At 36.9% G+C, this 21,714-nt stretch overlaps 18 non-coding genes across 18 annotated transcripts; all 18 read left to right on the forward strand.

Annotated features, from left to right (window-relative positions):
• The first annotated feature begins 535 nt into the window (after positions 1-535).
• Positions 536-642, forward strand: LOC148514606 (U6 spliceosomal RNA). The gene has a single exon (XR_015880084.1). It is a non-coding gene; the product is annotated as a U6 spliceosomal RNA (small nuclear RNA).
• Positions 643-1,164: 522 nt separating this feature from the next.
• On the forward strand, positions 1,165-1,271 carry LOC148514607 (U6 spliceosomal RNA). Its single transcript, XR_015879632.1, has one exon. It is a non-coding gene; the product is annotated as a U6 spliceosomal RNA (small nuclear RNA).
• Positions 1,272-1,793: 522 nt separating this feature from the next.
• LOC148514608 (U6 spliceosomal RNA) lies at positions 1,794-1,900 on the forward strand. Its single transcript, XR_015880085.1, has one exon. It is a non-coding gene; the product is annotated as a U6 spliceosomal RNA (small nuclear RNA).
• Positions 1,901-3,430: 1,530 nt separating this feature from the next.
• LOC148514609 (U6 spliceosomal RNA) lies at positions 3,431-3,537 on the forward strand. The gene has a single exon (XR_015879614.1). It is a non-coding gene; the product is annotated as a U6 spliceosomal RNA (small nuclear RNA).
• Positions 3,538-4,059: 522 nt separating this feature from the next.
• LOC148514610 (U6 spliceosomal RNA) lies at positions 4,060-4,166 on the forward strand. Its single transcript, XR_015880086.1, has one exon. It is a non-coding gene; the product is annotated as a U6 spliceosomal RNA (small nuclear RNA).
• Positions 4,167-4,688: 522 nt separating this feature from the next.
• LOC148514611 (U6 spliceosomal RNA) lies at positions 4,689-4,795 on the forward strand. Its single transcript, XR_015879518.1, has one exon. It is a non-coding gene; the product is annotated as a U6 spliceosomal RNA (small nuclear RNA).
• A 522-nt stretch (positions 4,796-5,317) lies between these two features.
• Positions 5,318-5,424, forward strand: LOC148514612 (U6 spliceosomal RNA). The gene has a single exon (XR_015880087.1). It is a non-coding gene; the product is annotated as a U6 spliceosomal RNA (small nuclear RNA).
• Positions 5,425-6,954: 1,530 nt separating this feature from the next.
• Positions 6,955-7,061, forward strand: LOC148514613 (U6 spliceosomal RNA). Its single transcript, XR_015879629.1, has one exon. It is a non-coding gene; the product is annotated as a U6 spliceosomal RNA (small nuclear RNA).
• A 5,963-nt stretch (positions 7,062-13,024) lies between these two features.
• LOC148514614 (U6 spliceosomal RNA) lies at positions 13,025-13,131 on the forward strand. Its single transcript, XR_015879615.1, has one exon. It is a non-coding gene; the product is annotated as a U6 spliceosomal RNA (small nuclear RNA).
• Positions 13,132-13,653: 522 nt separating this feature from the next.
• Positions 13,654-13,760, forward strand: LOC148514615 (U6 spliceosomal RNA). The gene has a single exon (XR_015880088.1). It is a non-coding gene; the product is annotated as a U6 spliceosomal RNA (small nuclear RNA).
• Positions 13,761-14,229: 469 nt separating this feature from the next.
• On the forward strand, positions 14,230-14,336 carry LOC148514616 (U6 spliceosomal RNA). The gene has a single exon (XR_015880089.1). It is a non-coding gene; the product is annotated as a U6 spliceosomal RNA (small nuclear RNA).
• Positions 14,337-15,867: 1,531 nt separating this feature from the next.
• On the forward strand, positions 15,868-15,974 carry LOC148514617 (U6 spliceosomal RNA). The gene has a single exon (XR_015880090.1). It is a non-coding gene; the product is annotated as a U6 spliceosomal RNA (small nuclear RNA).
• Positions 15,975-16,496: 522 nt separating this feature from the next.
• LOC148514618 (U6 spliceosomal RNA) lies at positions 16,497-16,603 on the forward strand. Its single transcript, XR_015880091.1, has one exon. It is a non-coding gene; the product is annotated as a U6 spliceosomal RNA (small nuclear RNA).
• A 469-nt stretch (positions 16,604-17,072) lies between these two features.
• Positions 17,073-17,179, forward strand: LOC148514619 (U6 spliceosomal RNA). Its single transcript, XR_015880092.1, has one exon. It is a non-coding gene; the product is annotated as a U6 spliceosomal RNA (small nuclear RNA).
• A 1,531-nt stretch (positions 17,180-18,710) lies between these two features.
• LOC148514620 (U6 spliceosomal RNA) lies at positions 18,711-18,817 on the forward strand. Its single transcript, XR_015880094.1, has one exon. It is a non-coding gene; the product is annotated as a U6 spliceosomal RNA (small nuclear RNA).
• A 522-nt stretch (positions 18,818-19,339) lies between these two features.
• On the forward strand, positions 19,340-19,446 carry LOC148514621 (U6 spliceosomal RNA). The gene has a single exon (XR_015880095.1). It is a non-coding gene; the product is annotated as a U6 spliceosomal RNA (small nuclear RNA).
• A 469-nt stretch (positions 19,447-19,915) lies between these two features.
• On the forward strand, positions 19,916-20,022 carry LOC148514622 (U6 spliceosomal RNA). The gene has a single exon (XR_015880096.1). It is a non-coding gene; the product is annotated as a U6 spliceosomal RNA (small nuclear RNA).
• A 1,531-nt stretch (positions 20,023-21,553) lies between these two features.
• LOC148514623 (U6 spliceosomal RNA) lies at positions 21,554-21,660 on the forward strand. The gene has a single exon (XR_015880097.1). It is a non-coding gene; the product is annotated as a U6 spliceosomal RNA (small nuclear RNA).
• The last annotated feature ends 54 nt before the right edge of the window (positions 21,661-21,714 follow it).

Genomic DNA, 21,714 nt, shown 5'->3' on the forward strand with positions numbered 1-21,714 from the left:
ATTAACCGATTACATAAATGGTGATTAGCATATGATTAGTATTATAAACTAAAAACATTTAGAAGTAAAATTCTTTAGTCTCCCTAAACTAAATGCTATAAACTATAAAGTTATAAAAAAGAATGGTTATTTAATGGGCAGTAAATGTTTTTTTGGCTGGAGATTTTGCTGATGTCTGGAAACCTGGCTGCTTAGATGCACAGGGGTGCCTGGCAAAGAGCACCCATTTTTGTCAAGTGCCATCCTAGCCAAAGAATGCAAAGAAGCAATTTTAGCCTAGTACAGTCTATGGTTTTGAAGAAATGAACCTCTACATGCCAATTTTCATAATTTGTTTCACTGTGATATGTATGGAAATCGATGGCTATTCCTTAATGGGATATTGAATTTTTTTGCCAGTTAGCAGCTCTATCTTGTTAATGTTCTCCAGTTTATAAAACCCTATTTAAATTTTACTTCCAACTTTCACTCTCCCTAAGATCAATCTTGAGGCACATGGTGGGGTATATAACTCTTAGGACTTTGCTTTTGGAATGTGCTTGCTTCGGCAGCACATATACTAAAATTGGAACGATACAGAGAAGATTAGCATGGCCCCTGCGCAAGGATGACACGCAAATTCGTGAAGCGTTCCATATTTTAGGTATATAGCTCTGGACAAATTAATTCGATTCTACTTAAGATACCTGCAGATAAAAAGTCAAGAAATTTTGCAAGCAAAGAACAAATCGACCAACTTTTTTATGACAAAATCAGTTCGACATGACATATCATTTTCAAATTCAATTCTTGTCTAAATTGTGCAGGTTGTCTCAGTACTTCTATTAAGTCTTAGAAAACTATTTTGCCATTTTCCATTCCTACTTCACTTGTTCTGTACTTAGGAGCAATTTTAATCTTGTACAGCCTATGGTTCCAAAAGAAATGAACCTCCACATGCTAATTTGCATAATTTATTTGACTGTGGTACGTATAGAAATTGGTGGCCTTTCCTTAATGGGATATTGAATTTTTTGCCAGTAAGTAGCTCTATCTTGTTTATTGTAAAGTGTTCTCCAGTCTTTGAAACCCCATCTGAATTTAACTTCCATCTTTTACTCTCCCTAAGATCAATCTTGAGGCACATGGTGGGGTATATATATCTTAGGACTTTGCTTTTGGAATGTGCTTGCGTCGGCAGCACATATACTAAAATTGGAACGATACAGAGAAGATTAGCATGGCCCCTGCGCAAGGATGACACGCAAATTCGTGGAGCGTTCCATATTTTAGGTATATAGCTCTGGACAAATTAATCCGATTCCACTTAAGATACCTGCAGATAAAAAGTCAAGAAATTTTGCAAGCAAAGAACAAATCGACCAACTTTTTTATGACAAAATCAGTTCGACATGACATATCATTTTCAAATTCAATTCTTGTCTAAATTGTGCAGGTTGTCTCAGTACTTCTATTAAGTCTTAGAAAACTATTTTAACATTTTCCATTCCTACTTCACTTGTTCTGTACTTAGGAGCAATTTTAATCTTGTACAGCCTATGGTTCCAAAAGAAATGAACCTCCACATGCTAATTTGCATAATTTATTTGACTGTGGTACGTATAGAAATTGGTGGCCTTTCCTTAATGGGATATTGAATTTTTTGCCAGTAAGTAGCTCTATCTTGTTTATTGTAAAGTGTTCTCCAGTCTTTGAAACCCCATCTGAATTTAACTTCCATCTTTTACTCTCCCTAAGATCAATCTTGAGGCACATGGTGGGGTATATATATCTTAGGACTTTGCTTTTGGAATGTGCTTGCTTCGGCAGCACATATACTAAAATTGGAACGATACAGAGAAGATTAGCATGGCCCCTGCGCAAGGATGACACGCAAATTCGTGAAGCGTTCCATATTTTAGGTATATAGCTCTGGACAAATTAATTCTTTTCCACTTAATGATACCTGCAGATAAAAAGGTAAGAAGTTTTGCAAGCAAAGAACAAATCGACCAACTCTTGTATGATGTCATCAGTTAGACATGACTTATCATTGTGTGAATTGTGCAGACTGCCTCAGTTATATTTAAACTTAGAAAATTATTTAGCCACCTTCAATTCTTATTGAACTTGCAGGGGTGTATCTATTGGTCGAAGCGGAAACGTAAGGGACAGGTGCCCCCTCCAAGTCACTCCAGGCCTGAAGGCATGAATATGCACTGCTGCACCCAATAGGTTCTGCTTGGTACAGTGGAAAAATCTATCTTTCTTTATCCAATACCTATTCATAACTCTAGACAATTGTACAGTACAAAACCACAATCTCCAGCAAATCAAATCTGCTATTATATAATTATTGAAGCCCATGGTGCATGCTGCAATCACCTAATTTGCTTAATGCATGAGATTTAAGACCCTTTCCACAAAGAACAAATGCCTAGCTTCTCCCCCTACACATAATGTTCTATCAAGAAACTCCCCAAGCACCCATGAATATACTAGACTTCTAAAACTTCTTTTTTTAACTCTGTTCCACAAAAATAAGAACTGAACACATAATGTATTAAATGCCAAACCAAGGAGCCATTCACAACACATAAGCACCTCTAACAGAATGTACAAATATAAAAATAAAATGTTAGGGCTAGTTTAAATCATATACCAATACAATTAGGGAGACCAAGTTGTGGCTTCAAAATATAAATATATTATAATATATAATACTTACCATATGCTATTCATCTGTATTTTTTACTTTTATTGTTAATTGAGCCAAAAGATAGTGCACACAATACTTAATTTACAATCTTAAAGTTTAGCAGTTACATAATTTGCATATATCCAAATTTGTTTAGCAACAAATACATTTTAAGTGTAAACTATGTCATTTTTGACCTTTTTGCCCACTTATTTGACATTAACCGATTACATAAATGGTGATTAGCATATGATTAGTATTATAAACTAAAAACATTTAGAAGTAAAATTCTTTAGTCTCCCTAAACTAAATGCTATAAACTATAAAGTTATAAAAAAGAATGGTTATTTAATGGGCAGTAAATGTTTTTTTGGCTGGAGATTTTGCTGATGTCTGGAAACCTGGCTGCTTAGATGCACAGGGGTGCCTGGCAAAGAGCACCCATTTTTGTCAAGTGCCATCCTAGCCAAAGAATGCAAAGAAGCAATTTTAGCCTAGTACAGTCTATGGTTTTGAAGAAATGAACCTCTACATGCCAATTTTCATAATTTGTTTCACTGTGATATGTATGGAAATCGATGGCTATTCCTTAATGGGATATTGAATTTTTTTGCCAGTTAGCAGCTCTATCTTGTTAATGTTCTCCAGTTTATAAAACCCTATTTAAATTTTACTTCCAACTTTCACTCTCCCTAAGATCAATCTTGAGGCACATGGTGGGGTATATAACTCTTAGGACTTTGCTTTTGGAATGTGCTTGCTTCGGCAGCACATATACTAAAATTGGAACGACACAGAGAAGATTAGCATGGCCCCTGCGCAAGGATGACACGCAAATTCGTGAAGCGTTCCATATTTTAGGTATATAGCTCTGGACAAATTAATTCGATTCCACTTAAGATACCTGCAGATAAAAAGTCAAGAAATTTTGCAAGCAAAGAACAAATCGACCAACTTTTTTATGACAAAATCAGTTCGACATGACATATCATTTTCAAATTCAATTCTTGTCTAAATTGTGCAGGTTGTCTCAGTACTTCTATTAAGTCTTAGAAAACTATTTTGCCATTTTCCATTCCTACTTCACTTGTTCTGTACTTAGGAGCAATTTTAATCTTGTACAGCCTATGGTTCCAAAAGAAATGAACCTCCACATGCTAATTTGCATAATTTATTTGACTGTGGTACGTATAGAAATTGGTGGCCTTTCCTTAATGGGATATTGAATTTTTTGCCAGTAAGTAGCTCTATCTTGTTTATTGTAAAGTGTTCTCCAGTCTTTGAAACCCCATCTGAATTTAACTTCCATCTTTTACTCTCCCTAAGATCAATCTTGAGGCACATGGTGGGGTATATATATCTTAGGACTTTGCTTTTGGAATGTGCTTGCTTCGGCAGCACATATACTAAAATTGGAACGATACAGAGAAGATTAGCATGGCCCCTGCGCAAGGATGACACGCAAATTCGTGAAGCGTTCCATATTTTAGGTATATAGCTCTGGACAAATTAATTCGATTCTACTTAAGATACCTGCAGATAAAAAGTCAAGAAATTTTGCAAGCAAAGAACAAATCGACCAACTTTTTTATGACAAAATCAGTTCGACATGACATATCATTTTCAAATTCAATTCTTGTCTAAATTGTGCAGGTTGTCTCAGTACTTCTATTAAGTCTTAGAAAACTATTTTGCCATTTTCCATTCCTACTTCACTTGTTCTGTACTTAGGAGCAATTTTAATCTTGTACAGCCTATGGTTCCAAAAGAAATGAACCTCCACATGCTAATTTGCATAATTTATTTGACTGTGGTACGTATAGAAATTGGTGGCCTTTCCTTAATGGGATATTGAATTTTTTGCCAGTAAGTAGCTCTATCTTGTTTATTGTAAAGTGTTCTCCAGTCTTTGAAACCCCATCTGAATTTAACTTCCATCTTTTACTCTCCCTAAGATCAATCTTGAGGCACATGGTGGGGTATATATATCTTAGGACTTTGCTTTTGGAATGTGCTTGCTTCGGCAGCACATATACTAAAATTGGAACGATACAGAGAAGATTAGCATGGCCCCTGCGCAAGGATGACACGCAAATTCGTGAAGCATTCCATATTTTAGGTATATAGCTCTGGACAAATTAATCCGATTCCACTTAAGATACCTGCAGATAAAAAGTCAAGAAATTTTGCAAGCAAAGAACAAATCGACCAACTTTTTTATGACAAAATCAGTTCGACATGACATATCATTTTCAAATTCAATTCTTGTCTAAATTGTGCAGGTTGTCTCAGTACTTCTATTAAGTCTTAGAAAACTATTTTAACATTTTCCATTCCTACTTCACTTGTTCTGTACTTAGGAGCAATTTTAATCTTGTACAGCCTATGGTTCCAAAAGAAATGAACCTCCACATGCTAATTTGCATAATTTATTTGACTGTGGTACGTATAGAAATTGGTGGCCTTTCCTTAATGGGATATTGAATTTTTTGCCAGTAAGTAGCTCTATCTTGTTTATTGTAAAGTGTTCTCCAGTCTTTGAAACCCCATCTGAATTTAACTTCCATCTTTTACTCTCCCTAAGATCAATCTTGAGGCACATGGTGGGGTATATATATCTTAGGACTTTGCTTTTGGAATGTGCTTGCTTCGGCAGCACATATACTAAAATTGGAACGATACAGAGAAGATTAGCATGGCCCCTGCGCAAGGATGACACGCAAATTCGTGAAGCGTTCCATATTTTAGGTATATAGCTCTGGACAAATTAATTCTTTTCCACTTAATGATACCTGCAGATAAAAAGGTAAGAAGTTTTGCAAGCAAAGAACAAATCGACCAACTCTTGTATGATGTCATCAGTTAGACATGACTTATCATTGTGTGAATTGTGCAGACTGCCTCAGTTATATTTAAACTTAGAAAATTATTTAGCCACCTTCAATTCTTATTGAACTTGCAGGGGTGTATCTATTGGTCGAAGCGGAAACGTAAGGGACAGGTGCCCCCTCCAAGTCACTCCAGGCCTGAAGGCATGAATATGCACTGCTGCACCCAATAGGTTCTGCTTGGTACAGTGGAAAAATCTATCTTTCTTTATCCAATACCTATTCATAACTCTAGACAATTGTACAGTACAAAACCACAATCTCCAGCAAATCAAATCTGCTATTATATAATTATTGAAGCCCATGGTGCATGCTGCAATCACCTAATTTGCTTAATGCATGAGATTTAAGACCCTTTCCACAAAGAACAAATGCCTAGCTTCTCCCCCTACACATAATGTTCTATCAAGAAACTCCCCAAGCACCCATGAATATACTAGACTTCTAAAACTTCTTTTTTTAACTCTGTTCCACAAAAATAAGAACTGAACACATAATGTATTAAATGCCAAACCAAGGAGCCATTCACAACACATAAGCACCTCTAACAGAATGTACAAATATAAAAATAAAATGTTAGGGCTAGTTTAAATCATATACCAATACAATTAGGGAGACCAAGTTGTGGCTTCAAAATATAAATATATTATAATATATAATACTTACCATATGCTATTCATCTGTATTTTTTACTTTTATTGTTAATTGAGCCAAAAGATAGTGCACACAATACTTAATTTACAATCTTAAAGTTTAGCAGTTACATAATTTGCATATATCCAAATTTGTTTAGCAACAAATACATTTTAAGTGTAAACTATGTCATTTTTGACCTTTTTGCCCACTTATTTGACATTAACCGATTACATAAATGGTGATTAGCATATGATTAGTATTATAAACTAAAAACATTTAGAAGTAAAATTCTTTAGTCTCCCTAAACTAAATGCTATAAACTATAAAGTTATAAAAAAGAATGGTTATTTAATGGGCAGTAAATGTTTTTTTGGCTGGAGATTTTGCTGATGTCTGGAAACCTGGCTGCTTAGATGCACAGGGGTGCCTGGCAAAGAGCACCCATTTTTGTCAAGTGCCATCCTAGCCAAAGAATGCAAAGAAGCAATTTTAGCCTAGTACAGTCTATGGTTTTGAAGAAATGAACCTCTACATGCCAATTTTCATAATTTGTTTCACTGTGATATGTATGGAAATCGATGGCTATTCCTTAATGGGATATTGAATTTTTTTGCCAGTTAGCAGCTCTATCTTGTTAATGTTCTCCAGTTTATAAAACCCTATTTAAATTTTACTTCCAACTTTCACTCTCCCTAAGATCAATCTTGAGGCACATGGTGGGGTATATAACTCTTAGGACTTTGCTTTTGGAATGTGCTTGCTTCGGCAGCACATATACTAAAATTGGAATGATACAGAGAAGATTAGCATGGCTCCTGCGCAAGGATGACACGCAAATTCGTGAAGCGTTCCATATTTTAGGTATATAGCTCTGGACAAATTAATTCGATTCCACTTAAGATACCTGCAGATAAAAAGTCAAGAAATTTTGCAAGCAAAGAACAAATCGACCAACTTTTTTATGACAAAATCAGTTCGACATGGTCTTCTTCCACATGTTACATGGCTTCTTTTGTATGTCATGTAGCAGGATGTGATCCTCGGCCATTTTGGCTAGGACCAGGTGTGGTGTAATTGCTGCATCTGGTCTGGTTGGAAGGAATCAGGGTCTCCTTGCTAGGGGATCCTGGGACGTTGATTTGTGATTGCCTACTGCTGTTTGGTGTCCTTGAGGCTGCCAGGATGTCTGGATTGAAGAATACCATTCGCTTTAAATATGCTGAGGAGGTTACTGGTCAAAGAAGAACCCTGCGTACTTTATGGGACAGAATTTTGGTTGGTCTGGCTGGGGTAAGTAAGGAGGAGATTTACTGTATTCAAGAGTTTCCTTCAACTGGGATTTATGATGTGACTTTTTGCCATCCTGAGAACTGCCTGAATGCATTTGAGAGGGTTAAAACCTTTGCAAAAGACCCTTTATTACATGGAATTGAGGTGTTGCCTTTATTTATGGGAGCAGAGAGGCCATTAACGGTGCACATGTACAACCCTTTTGTGGAGCCAGACATTATTAGAGCTTTTCTGTCCAGGTATTACTCTTCAGTTCGTGGAGGAATTCGCCTAGAAAATTATGTCGGCATATTTAACGGCAAGACTAAATTTTGGGTACGCTTGAGACTGGACCCCAGTGGCATTGGTGGAGTTATGCACCCTCCTGGGAACTTTAATATTGGAGGAGCTAGAGGGTACTTGTTTTATCCTGACCAGCCTTTTTTTTGCAGGAGTTGCTTTAAGTATGGCCATACTAAGGAAAATTGCAGTGTGGGAAAATGTTGCAGAAACTGTGGTTTGCCTGGGCATGAAGCTGCAGAATGTCCTCAGGCACGAAAGTGTGACATATGTGGGGATACTGGTCATGTTATGAGGAGCTGCCCTAAAGGGCCTGAGGAAATGGCTAAGGATACGAGAAGGCTGCATGAACAGCTTAATGTACCATCACATTCTGGGAGTGGAATAGTTAACAGGAGTGAGAGTAATGCTGAAACACCTGCTGTTAATGAGGCTGAGCTGCTGGAACAGGAGAGGCAGTTTAAGTTTAAAGTGGAGATGGTGGAAAGATATGGGTTTAAGACTGTGTGGGAGGCTGAGAAAGGCAATGTGCCTGCTTCAGTTGTTGGACAAGTTGTCTCCCCTGTTTCACAAGTCAGTTCCTCCCCTCCTGCTTTGAGTGGCACTGCTAACATAGCAGAGTTTCCAGACACCTCAGCAAGTCCTTCTGATAGCAATGCTACAGCATCCTTGCAATGTCATTGGAGTGAATCCGAATCTGATTTTGACACCGTGTCTGGTTGTGGAAGTAGTCCTGCAACTGTTAGGAGTTCAGACGATCTGGATGGTTTTACCTCTGTAAATAGGAATCGTGGAGTAGCGACTGGTAGCGCTTTAAAGCGCCCACGGCTGGATGTGAAGGTTGCAGTAACTACAAGTAATCGTTTTGATGGCCTGCCAGTAGAAGAGGGTGATATGGAGGTAGCCAGCCAGGAGGTGGTGGTGATGGCTGGTCAGCCTATCTCAGATATTGGCATGCAGTCTGCTGGGTGTTTGCCTGGCACAGTTGATGCTACAGTCCCTATGGAAGCTACTGATCAGCCTGCTCAGTGTATTCAGACTGAGGGTGGTGTGCAGGGGGATTCACCTGCTCAGCCTTTTTTGAGCACTGGTGATGTTGAATCCTTTATTGATGTATGTAGTGGGAAATGAATGTTGGCAATGTAGTCATGATGTAATGTGCTGCTTTCTTATAATTTGCCTGGCACGATGTCTATATCTATAATTTCCCAAAATGTAAGGGTATTTAAGTCCAATGCCAGGAGAGCCGCAATTTTGGAAGATATTAGGGCTAAAGGGGGGGATTTAATTTGTTTACAGGAGTGTGGCATATGTGAAGCTCCTAAACAAGATGAATGGCCACATGGTGCTGCAATATGGTCTGGTTCTGCATTAAATAGAAATGATGGCGTGGGGGTATTAGCCCAGAGTAGGGAGATTTCCTTTGAATCCTATGTCATTATTGAGCAGGGTCGTTGCATTTTGGTTCATATTTGTTTTAGAGGGATTAAATTAAGGGTCATTAATGTTTATGCGCCAGTTAATTTGACTGAGCGCAAAGAGTTGTTTGAAAAGATTGTATATTTTTTACCAGGTAAAACACCTGTTATTTTGATTGGTGACATGAATTGTATAATTGAGGTGCAGGGGAGGCAGAGCGTTTGTACGAGTAAGGTGGATGTGACTGGTAATATGTTAAAAAGAATGATTGTGGATTTTGATTTAGTGGATGCTGCAAGTGTGTGTACTGGTGGTAAGCCATTATTTACTTATAAGGCTGATAGAGGAATGATTGAGTCTCGTTTGGATTACGTTTTTGTTACTAAAGTTTTGAAGTGTGTTAGTTTTGTGCAAGTGAGTGTGTCTTACTCTGATCATGAGTGTCTGATATGTAAGGTAGAATGTAAGAATGGTGTGAGGCATGGGAAAGGTGTGTGGAAGCTGAATGTACGGTTGCTTGAAGATGACCAAGTTAGAAAACATTTCTTTAAAAATTATGCTAAATGGCAGATGTGTAAAAGTGAGTTTGTGAATGTGCTTGATTGGTGGGAATGGGTGAAGATGAAAGTGGGTGTGTTTTTCAGAAGAAGTGGCCATATTGTGGCTCGGCGCAAGCGTAATAGGTATGAATGGTTGAATAAGAGATTGTGGTTTTTGTATAGGATGAGAGAAATGGGGCAAGAGGTTGCAGATGATATTAAGGCAGTGAGGTTTGAGGTGAATAAGATGTTGGAGGAGAGGGGTAGACAGATTATATATAGTGCGAAAGTTGAACATATGGAGAAGGATGAAAGATGTAGCAGGTTTTTTTTCAAAAAGATATGTGGAGGGTCTAAGGCTATGGATGTGGTATTGGATGATCGTGGTATGGAAGTGGGTGCGGAAGATGTTATGTTTGAGGTTGAGAAATTTTATAAGAAATTGTATGAATGGAAGGTGGGTGATGGAGATATGCAGAGTGAGGTGTTGAGTGCTGTTAGTGAAAAAGTCAATATGGGTGATTGTGATTTATTATTGAATGATATGTCTGAGGATGAGGTGAAAGATGTATTGAAGAGCATGGGGAGGAATAAATCTCCTGGTAAGGATGGTTTGCCTGTTGAATTTTATATGAGTATGTGGGATGTTGTGAAAGTTGATTTGGTTGAAGTCATGCGTTATATTTTTGTGAATGGCCAGATGAATGATTCTATGAAAGAAGGTGTGGTTGTTTTAATTCATAAAAAAGGTGATAGGCGGTGTTTGGCAAATTGGAGGCCTATTACACTATTGAACTCCGATTATAAGTTGTTTGCAAAGCTGATAGCATGTCGTATGAGAGTGGTTATTAGTCAGGTGATTGGTGAGGAGCAGGTATGTGCGGTCCCAGGACGTCGTATGCATGATAATTTAATGTTGTTGCGTGATATGATAGGTGATTGTCTAGTAAGAAAGCAGAAGATGTATGTGATGGCGCTTGATTTCGAAAAAGCATATGATAGAGTGTCTCATGTATTTATGTTTAATGTTCTGGTGCGGATGGGTTTTCCTGGGGAGTTTGTGAATAAGATTAGATGTTTGTATGCAGGTGCTTGTAGTAGATTGTTGGTGAATGGGTATTTGAGTGAGCATGTTAGTATTGAGTCTGGGGTACGTCAGGGTTGTCCTTTGTCTCCTATTATGTTCATTTGTGTGCTTGAGCCTTTGTTATGTATGTTGCGTAGGGATAAGGTTGTTAGAGGTTTTTTGGTGCCTGGAAGTAATGGGAGATGTGTGAAAACACTAGCTTATATGGATGATGTGGTTGTTGTGGGTGGAAGTAAGGTTACTTTGGACAGAGCAAAATTATTAATACAGTTGTTTTGTGGGGCATCTGCCTTTAAGGTTAATTGGGACAAGTCCAAAGTGAAAGGGTTTGGGGACAGTAGTGTGAGGGATAGTCAGATGGAGTGTGTGTCAGGTGGGATAAAGGTGTTAGGGGTTATTTTTGATGAGTGTCTGAATGGTAAGGAAAGTTGGGATGAAGTAGGGAGGAAAGTGGCTAAAAAGCTTAACTTTTGGAATTTAAGAAAATTGACTATGTTTGGGAAGGTTCTAATTATTAAAGCAGTGGTGTTACCTATGTTATTGCATATTGCAAATGTGTTTCCGCCAGGTTCCCGGGGTGTGAGGAAGATTAATAGAATGCTGTTTCTTTTCTTTTGGGGATGTAAGATGGAGCGTCTGAAACGTGAACATGTGATGAAAGAGTGGCAGAATGGAGGTATGAGGTTTCCAAATTTAGAAGTGTATTTTGGGTTGAATTATATTGCTCAAGTTTTGAGATTGATGGAGATTGATAGTAAGGCTGCTTATATGATGAAATATATGGCTGGTTGGATGATGTGTGGCTTGAAGTGGCGTGTCAGGGAAAATGCAGTGCCAATGGCGTTTAGAGTGTGTAATTGGTATAGTGTGATTGAAGTGTTTGTGAGGAAATTTGATTTATTAGGGGTGAGTGTGAAGGACTTCAGAGAAAGGAAGAATGTTATTAAAATGTTGAAGGGGCGTGAGGAGGTTTGTCTTATTGATGGTTTGACTTCCACAGATAGTGTGAGAACATGGAAGATGATTAATGTGAGTGGTTTGAATAATAGACAGAGGGAGGTGGTATGGATGAAGCTTCATGGTGTGTTGTCTGTGAGACAAGTGCTGTTGAAAAGACATTTGGTTTTGTCAGAAGAGTGTCCACGGGAAGGGTGTAGAGGTTTTGAGAGTGTGATCCATTTGTTTTGGAATTGTTCATATGCACAGCGTGTGTGGAAGGATTTGGGTGGTTTGATAAAAGAGTTGTCTGGGATTCAGGTGATGTCATGGAAGGTGGCTATGTTTGGGCTGGGTGCGTGTGGTAGTGTGAATGAAAGGTTGCTGTGGCTAATTATGGTATGTGTTTCGGAAGTTTTGTGGGATGTTAGGAATATTTATGTGTTTAGACGAGATGATATTGATGCAAGGGAATGTATTCATATGATACTGGGGAAACTTTACACATGTTATATGTGGGATAAGCATGCTGGTGGGGGGGAGGATGCAGAGGGGTTGTGGAAACATAGGAAATGGAAAGAAATTGTTTGTTTAAGTTAGCTGGGGTGGGAGGAGTGCTAGTGTTTTAGGGATGTTTTTTTTGTAGTATGTTTATAATTTGTTTAAGGGGTGGTGTTATTTCAGTGATAGTACTTATTGGTGTTTTTGTTATTAATAAGTTTTGTGGAAAGGATCTATGTCTTTGTTTGTTGTTTTTTTTTCTGGTAAGTTAATATGATGTACAGTAATTGGAATTTTTCTTTTGGTGGATGAAACCTAATGATGAGTTGTTAGATACTTCAAACAGTGGCTGTATCCCTTTTGGGAATGGAGAAGTTATCTTACACCTGAACGGTTTCAAAATAAAAAAAAAAATAAAACCTGGCTGCTTAGATGCACAGGGGTGCCTGGCAAAGAGCACCCATTTTTGTCAAGTGCCATCCTAGCCAAAGAATGCAAAGAAGCAATTTTAGTCTAGTACAGTCTATGGTTTTGAAGAAATGAACCTCTACATGCCAATTTTCATAATTTGTTTCACTGTGGTATGTATGGAAATCGATGGCTATTTCTTAATGGGATATTGAATTTTTTTGCCAGTTAGCAGCTCTATCTTGTTAATGTTCTCCAGTTTATAAAACCCTATTTAAATTTTACTTCCAACTTTCCCTCTCCCTAAGATCAATCTTGAGGCACATGGTGGGGTATATAACTCTTAGGACTTTGCTTTTGGAATGTGCTTGCTTCGGCAGCACATATACTAAAATTGGAACGACACAGAGAAGATTAGCATGGCCCCTGCGCAAGGATGACACGCAAATTCGTGAAGCGTTCCATATTTTAGGTATATAGCTCTGGACAAATTAATTCGATTCCACTTAAGATACCTGCAGATAAAAAGTCAAGAAATTTTGCAAGCAAAGAACAAATCGACCAACTTTTTTATGACAAAATCAGTTCGACATGACATATCATTTTCAAATTCAATTCTTGTCTAAATTGTGCAGGTTGTCTCAGTACTTCTATTAAGTCTTAGAAAACTATTTTGCCATTTTCCATTCCTACTTCACTTGTTCTGTACTTAGGAGCAATTTTAATCTTGTACAGCCTATGGTTCCAAAAGAAATGAACCTCCACATGCTAATTTGCATAATTTATTTGACTGTGGTACGTATAGAAATTGGTGGCCTTTCCTTAATGGGATATTGAATTTTTTGCCAGTAAGTAGCTCTATCTTGTTTATTGTAAAGTGTTCTCCAGTCTTTGAAACCCCATCTGAATTTAACTTCCATCTTTTACTCTCCCTAAGATCAATCTTGAGGCACATGGTGGGGTATATATATCTTAGGACTTTGCTTTTGGAATGTGCTTGCTTCGGCAGCACATATACTAAAATTGGAACGATACAGAGAAGATTAGCATGGCCCCTGCGCAAGGATGACACGCAAATTCGTGAAGCGTTCCATATTTTAGGTATATAGCTCTGGACAAATTAATCCGATTCCACTTAAGATACCTGCAGATAAAAAGTCAAGAAATTTTGCAAGCAAAGAACAAATCGACCAACTTTTTTATGACAAAATCAGTTCGACATGACATATCATTTTCAAATTCAATTCTTGTCTAAATTGTGCAGGTTGTCTCAGTACTTCTATTAAGTCTTAGAAAACTATTTTAACATTTTCCATTCCTACTTCACTTGTTCTGTACTTAGGAGCAATTTGCATAATTTATTTGACTGTGGTACGTATAGAAATTGGTGGCCTTTCCTTAATGGGATATTGAATTTTTTGCCAGTAAGTAGCTCTATCTTGTTTATTGTAAAGTGTTCTCCAGTCTTTGAAACCCCATCTGAATTTAACTTCCATCTTTTACTCTCCCTAAGATCAATCTTGAGGCACATGGTGGGGTATATATATCTTAGGACTTTGCTTTTGGAATGTGCTTGCTTCGGCAGCACATATACTAAAATTGGAACGATACAGAGAAGATTAGCATGGCCCCTGCGCAAGGATGACACGCAAATTCGTGAAGCGTTCCATATTTTAGGTATATAGCTCTGGACAAATTAATTATTTTCCACTTAATGATACCTGCAGATAAAAAGGTAAGAAGTTTTGCAAGCAAAGAACAAATCGACCAACTCTTGTATGATGTCATCAGTTAGACATGACTTATCATTGTGTGAATTGTGCAGACTGCCTCAGTTATATTTAAACTTAGAAAATTATTTAGCCACCTTCAATTCTTATTGAACTTGCAGGGGTGTATCTATTGGTCGAAGCGGAAACGTAAGGGACAGGTGCCCCCTCCAAGTCACTCCAGGCCTGAAGGCATGAATATGCACTGCTGCACCCAATAGGTTCTGCTTGGTACAGTGGAAAAATCTATCTTTCTTTATCCAATACCTATTCATAACTCTAGACAATTGTACAGTACAAAACCACAATCTCCAGCAAATCAAATCTGCTATTATATAATTATTGAAGCCCATGGTGCATGCTGCAATCACCTAATTTGCTTAATGCATGAGATTTAAGACCCTTTCCACAAAGAACAAATGCCTAGCTTCTCCCCCTACACATAATGTTCTATCAAGAAACTCCCCAAGCACCCATGAATATACTAGACTTCTAAAACTTCTTTTTTTAACTCTGTTCCACAAAAATAAGAACTGAACACATAATGTATTAGATGTCAAACCAAGGAGCCATTCACAACACATAAGCACCTCTAACAGAATGTACAAATATAAAAATAAAATGTTAGGGCTAGTTTAAATCATATACCAATACAATTAGGGAGACCAAGTTGTGGCTTCAAAATATATATATATTATTAATTTATAATACTTACCATATGCTATTCATCTGTATTTTTTACTTTTATTGTTAATTGAGCCAAAAGATAGTGCACACAATACTTAATTTACAATCTTAAAGTTTAGCAGTTACATAATTTGCATATATCCAAATTTGTTTAGCAACAAATACATTTTAAGTGTAAACTATGTCATTTTTGACCTTTTTGCCCACTTATTTGACATTAACCGATTACATAAATGGTGATTAGCATATGATTAGTATTATAAACTAAAAACATTTAGAAGTAAAATTCTTTAGTCTCCCTAAACTAAATGCTATAAACTATAAAGTTATAAAAAAGAATGGTTATTTAATGGGCAGTAAATGTTTTTTTGGCTGGAGATTTTGCTGATGTCTGGAAACCTGGCTGCTTAGATGCACAGGGGTGCCTGGCAAAGAGCACCCATTTTTGTCAAGTGCCATCCTAGCCAAAGAATGCAAAGAAGCAATTTTAGCCTAGTACAGTCTATGGTTTTGAAGAAATGAACCTCTACATGCCAATTTTCATAATTTGTTTCACTGTGATATGTATGGAAATCGATGGCTATTCCTTAATGGGATATTGAATTTTTTTGCCAGTTAGCAGCTCTATCTTGTTAATGTTCTCCAGTTTATAAAACCCTATTTAAATTTTACTTCCAACTTTCACTCTCCCTAAGATCAATCTTGAGGCACATGGTGGGGTATATAACTCTTAGGACTTTGCTTTTGGAATGTGCTTGCTTCGGCAGCACATATACTAAAATTGGAACGATACAGAGAAGATTAGCATGGCCCCTGCGCAAGGATGACACGCAAATTCGTGAAGCGTTCCATATTTTAGGTATATAGCTCTGGACAAATTAATTCGATTCCACTTAAGATACCTGCAGATAAAAAGTCAAGAAATTTTGCAAGCAAAGAACAAATCGACCAACTTTTTTATGACAAAATCAGTTCGACATGACATATCATTTTCAAATTCAATTCTTGTCTAAATTGTGCAGGTTGTCTCAGTACTTCTATTAAGTCTTAGAAAACTATTTTGCCATTTTCCATTCCTACTTCACTTGTTCTGTACTTAGGAGCAATTTTAATCTTGTACAGCCTATGGTTCCAAAAGAAATGAACCTCCACATGCTAATTTGCATAATTTATTTGACTGTGGTACGTATAGAAATTGGTGGCCTTTCCTTAATGGGATATTGAATTTTTTGCCAGTAAGTAGCTCTATCTTGTTTATTGTAAAGTGTTCTCCAGTCTTTGAAACCCCATCTGAATTTAACTTCCATCTTTTACTCTCCCTAAGATCAATCTTGAGGCACATGGTGGGGTATATATATCTTAGGACTTTGCTTTTGGAATGTGCTTGCTTCGGCAGCACATATACTAAAATTGGAACGATACAGAGAAGATTAGCATGGCCCCTGCGCAAGGATGACACGCAAATTCGTGAAGCGTTCCATATTTTAGGTATATAGCTCTGGACAAATTAATCCGATTCCACTTAAGATACCTGCAGATAAAAAGTCAAGAAATTTTGCAAGCAAAGAACAAATCGACCAACTTTTTTATGACAAAATCAGTTCGACATGACATATCATTTTCAAATTCAATTCTTGTCTAAATTGTGCAGGTTGTCTCAGTACTTCTATTAAGTCTTAGAAAACTATTTTAACATTTTCCATTCCTACTTCACTTGTTCTGTACTTAGGAGCAATTTGCATAATTTATTTGACTGTGGTACGTATAGAAATTGGTGGCCTTTCCTTAATGGGATATTGAATTTTTTGCCAGTAAGTAGCTCTATCTTGTTTATTGTAAAGTGTTCTCCAGTCTTTGAAACCCCATCTGAATTTAACTTCCATCTTTTACTCTCCCTAAGATCAATCTTGAGGCACATGGTGGGGTATATATATCTTAGGACTTTGCTTTTGGAATGTGCTTGCTTCGGCAGCACATATACTAAAATTGGAACGATACAGAGAAGATTAGCATGGCCCCTGCGCAAGGATGACACGCAAATTCGTGAAGCGTTCCATATTTTAGGTATATAGCTCTGGACAAATTAATTATTTTCCACTTAATGATACCTGCAGATAAAAAGGTAAGAAGTTTTGCAAGCAAAGAACAAATCGACCAACTCTTGTATGATGTCATCAGTTAGACATGACTTATCATTGTGTGAATTGTGCAGACTGCCTCAGTTATATTTAAACTTAGAAAATTATTTAGCCACCTTCAATTCTTATTGAACTTGCAGGGGTGTATCTATTGGTCGAAGCGGAAACGTAAGGGACAGGTGCCCCCTCCAAGTCACTCCAGGCCTGAAGGCATGAATATGCACTGCTGCACCCAATAGGTTCTGCTTGGTACAGTGGAAAAATCTATCTTTCTTTATCCAATACCTATTCATAACTCTAGACAATTGTACAGTACAAAACCACAATCTCCAGCAAATCAAATCTGCTATTATATAATTATTGAAGCCCATGGTGCATGCTGCAATCACCTAATTTGCTTAATGCATGAGATTTAAGACCCTTTCCACAAAGAACAAATGCCTAGCTTCTCCCCCTACACATAATGTTCTATCAAGAAACTCCCCAAGCACCCATGAATATACTAGACTTCTAAAACTTATTTTTTTAACTCTGTTCCACAAAAATAAGAACTGAACACATAATGTATTAGATGTCAAACCAAGGAGCCATTCACAACACATAAGCACCTCTAACAGAATGTACAAATATAAAAATAAAATTTTAGGGCTAGTTTAAATCATATACCAATACAATTAGGGAGACCAAGTTGTGGCTTCAAAATATATATATATTATTAATTTATAATACTTACCATATGCTATTCATCTGTATTTTTTACTTTTATTGTTAATTGAGCCAAAAGATAGTGCACACAATACTTAATTTACAATCTTAAAGTTTAGCAGTTACATAATTTGCATATATCCAAATTTGTTTAGCAACAAATACATTTTAAGTGTAAACTATGTCATTTTTGACCTTTTTGCCCACTTATTTGACATTAACCGATTACATAAATGGTGATTAGCATATGATTAGTATTATAAACTAAAAACATTTAGAAGTAAAATTCTTTAGTCTCCCTAAACTAAATGCTATAAACTATAAAGTTATAAAAAAGAATGGTTATTTAATGGGCAGTAAATGTTTTTTTGGCTGGAGATTTTGCTGATGTCTGGAAACCTGGCTGCTTAGATGCACAGGGGTGCCTGGCAAAGAGCACCCATTTTTGTCAAGTGCCATCCTAGCCAAAGAATGCAAAGAAGCAATTTTAGCCTAGTACAGTCTATGGTTTTGAAGAAATGAACCTCTACATGCCAATTTTCATAATTTGTTTCACTGTGATATGTATGGAAATCGATGGCTATTCCTTAATGGGATATTGAATTTTTTTGCCAGTTAGCAGCTCTATCTTGTTAATGTTCTCCAGTTTATAAAACCCTATTTAAATTTTACTTCCAACTTTCACTCTCCCTAAGATCAATCTTGAGGCACATGGTGGGGTATATAACTCTTAGGACTTTGCTTTTGGAATGTGCTTGCTTCGGCAGCACATATACTAAAATTGGAACGATACAGAGAAGATTAGCATGGCCCCTGCGCAAGGATGACACGCAAATTCGTGAAGCGTTCCATATTTTAGGTATATAGCTCTGGACAAATTAATTCGATTCCACTTAAGATACCTGCAGATAAAAAGTCAAGAAATTTTGCAAGCAAAGAACAAATCGACCAACTTTTTTATGACAAAATCAGTTCGACATGACATATCATTTTCAAATTCAATTCTTGTCTAAATTGTGCAGGTTGTCTCAGTACTTCTATTAAGTCTTAGAAAACTATTTTGCCATTTTCCATTCCTACTTCACTTGTTCTGTACTTAGGAGCAATTTTAATCTTGTACAGCCTATGGTTCCAAAAGAAATGAACCTCCACATGCTAATTTGCATAATTTATTTGACTGTGGTACGTATAGAAATTGGTGGCCTTTCCTTAATGGGATATTGAATTTTTTGCCAGTAAGTAGCTCTATCTTGTTTATTGTAAAGTGTTCTCCAGTCTTTGAAACCCCATCTGAATTTAACTTCCATCTTTTACTCTCCCTAAGATCAATCTTGAGGCACATGGTGGGGTATATATATCTTAGGACTTTGCTTTTGGAATGTGCTTGCTTCGGCAGCACATATACTAAAATTGGAACGATACAGAGAAGATTAGCATGGCCCCTGCGCAAGGATGACACGCAAATTCGTGAAGCGTTCCATATTTTAGGTATATAGCTCTGGACAAATTAATCCGATTCCACTTAAGATACCTGCAGATAAAAAGTCAAGAAATTTTGCAAGCAAAGAACAAATCGACCAACTTTTTTATGACAAAATCAGTTCGACATGACATATCATTTTCAAATTCAATTCTTGTCTAAATTGTGCAGGTTGTCTCAGTACTTCTATTAAGTCTTAGAAAACTATTTTAACATTTTCCATTCCTACTTCACTTGTTCTGTACTTAGGAGCAATTTGCATAATTTATTTGACTGTGGTACGTATAGAAATTGGTGGCCTTTCCTTAATGGGATATTGAATTTTTTGCCAGTAAGTAGCTCTATCTTGTTTATTGTAAAGTGTTCTCCAGTCTTTGAAACCCCATCTGAATTTAACTTCCATCTTTTACTCTCCCTAAGATCAATCTTGAGGCACATGGTGGGGTATATATATCTTAGGACTTTGCTTTTGGAATGTGCTTGCTTCGGCAGCACATATACTAAAATTGGAACGATACAGAGAAGATTAGCATGGCCCCTGCGCAAGGATGACACGCAAATTCGTGAAGCGTTCCATATTTTAGGTATATAGCTCTGGACAAATTAATTATTTTCCACTTAATGATACCTGCAGATAAAAAGGTAAGAAGTTTTGCAAGCAAAGAACAAATCGACCAACTCTTGTATGATGTCATCAGTTAGACATGACTTATCATTGTGTGAATTGTGCAGACTGCCTCAGTTATATTTAAACTTAGAAAATTATTTAGCCACCTTCAATTCTTATTGAACTTGCAGGGGTGTATCTATTGGTCGAAGCGGAAACGTAAGGGACAGGTGCCCCCTCCAAGTCACTCCAGGCCTGAAGGCATGAATATGCACTGCTGCACCCAATAGGTTCTGCTTGGTACAGTGGAAAAATCTATCTTTCTTTATCCAATACCTATTCATAACTCTAGACAATTGTACAGTACAAAACCACAATCTCCAGCAAATCAAATCTGCTATTATATAATTATTGAAGCCCATGGTGCATGCTGCAATCACCTAATTTGCTTAATGCATGAGATTTAAGACCCTTTCCACAAAGAACAAATGCCTAGCTTCTCCCCCTACACATAATGTTCTATCAAGAAACTCCCCAAGCACCCATGAATATACTAGACTTCTAAAACTTATTTTTTTAACTCTGTTCCACAAAAATAAGAACTGAACACATAATGTATTAGATGTCAAACCAAGGAGCCATTCACAACACATAAGCACCTCTAACAGAATGTACAAATATAAAAATAAAATGTTAGGGCTAGTTTAAATCATATACCAATACAATTAGGGAGACCAAGTTGTGGCTTCAAAATATATATATATTATTAATTTATAATACTTACCATATGCTATTCATCTGTATTTTTTACTTTTATTGTTAATTGAGCCAAAAGATAGTGCACACAATACTTAATTTACAATCTTAAAGTTTAGCAGTTACATAATTTGCATATATCCAAATTTGTTTAGCAACAAATACATTTTAAGTGTAAACTATGTCATTTTTGACCTTTTTGCCCACTTATTTGACATTAACCGATTACATAAATGGTGATTAGCATATGATTAGTATTATAAACTAAAAACATTTAGAAGTAAAATTCTTTAGTCTCCCTAAACTAAATGCTATAAACTATAAAGTTATAAAAAAGAATGGTTATTTAATGGGCAGTAAATGTTTTTTTGGCTGGAGATTTTGCTGATGTCTGGAAACCTGGCTGCTTAGATGCACAGGGGTGCCTGGCAAAGAGCACCCATTTTTGTCAAGTGCCATCCTAGCCAAAGAATGCAAAGAAGCAATTTTAGCCTAGTACAGTCTATGGTTTTGAAGAAATGAACCTCTACATGCCAATTTTCATAATTTGTTTCACTGTGATATGTATGGAAATCGATGGCTATTCCTTAATGGGATATTGAATTTTTTTGCCAGTTAGCAGCTCTATCTTGTTAATGTTCTCCAGTTTATAAAACCCTATTTAAATTTTACTTCCAACTTTCACTCTCCCTAAGATCAATCTTGAGGCACATGGTGGGGTATATAACTCTTAGGACTTTGCTTTTGGAATGTGCTTGCTTCGGCAGCACATATACTAAAATTGGAACGATACAGAGAAGATTAGCATGGCCCCTGCGCAAGGATGACACGCAAATTCGTGAAGCGTTCCATATTTTAGGTATATAGCTCTGGACAAATTAATTCGATTCCACTTAAGATACCTGCAGATAA

Source organism: Taudactylus pleione, unplaced genomic scaffold (assembly GCF_031769625.1).
Source record: "Taudactylus pleione unplaced genomic scaffold, aTauple2 ptg000262l, whole genome shotgun sequence".
In the NCBI taxonomy this organism is placed as follows: domain Eukaryota; kingdom Metazoa; phylum Chordata; class Amphibia; order Anura; family Myobatrachidae; genus Taudactylus; species Taudactylus pleione.